Raw genomic sequence first — 793 nt, 5'->3', positions numbered from 1 at the left:
CCCCCCCCCCCCAAACGAGTAGGATATAATAGTGTCCCAGCAGACAGACGTTGATACTCGATAAAGAACTTTCCCATGAGCAAATCTAACATGTATTCTGCGTACAACGACAAAGAGTCGGACCATTCCACCACAGGCTTCGTTGCCCTGTCTTGTTGTGCGCATGCGTGAGTTCACCTAGATCTAAGCTTTGTAACATCTATTGGCATTGTAAACGACCAAGATAAATTTCTCCATGTGAGATGAATAAAGATTGTCATTGTCAAGGTCATTGTCATTGTTACTCACCTGACAGAGCCAGAAAGTTCCAGTGTTCTAGAAGGAAGGCCCAGCTTGAGGTTTGCTTCAGAAATGTCTTTTTGGCGTCGTCTGCGGTCAGTCACTGTCAGGTCATAAGAGACCTGGTCATCATATCCAGAGTCCCAGAAGATCTTGCCGGCACTGGTCAGTTTCGAGTTGGACGCCTTCTGAGTGTGAGCCACACCCAGTTTACGAGATGGCCCCTCCAAGCTGATGTCCAAGGCTCTGTCTGTGTGAGAGGAATCCGAATTGTCGCTGCTGGCCGAAGCTTTGAGATGCATGTTGCTGTTTAAGTCATCCAGGATTTGGGGAGGAAAAAAAAGGGGGGGGGGATTCTCTTGAGGTGGGGCTGCGGGGCTGGGTGAGGGTAGAGTTGGGGTAGGGATGGAGGGTTCATTTTCATAAAGTTTCAAACAAATCTTAATGCTTTTGTTATTATTGTCACAACCATGGTCATCAAAATTGTTCAAACTGTGGAGCCCTAGTAAAAAGA

The sequence above is a fragment of the Aplysia californica genome, unplaced genomic scaffold, assembly GCF_000002075.1.
Source record: "Aplysia californica isolate F4 #8 unplaced genomic scaffold, AplCal3.0 scaffold00029, whole genome shotgun sequence".
NCBI lineage: Eukaryota > Metazoa > Mollusca > Gastropoda > Aplysiida > Aplysiidae > Aplysia > Aplysia californica.
This window is presented reverse-complemented; position numbering follows the sequence as displayed.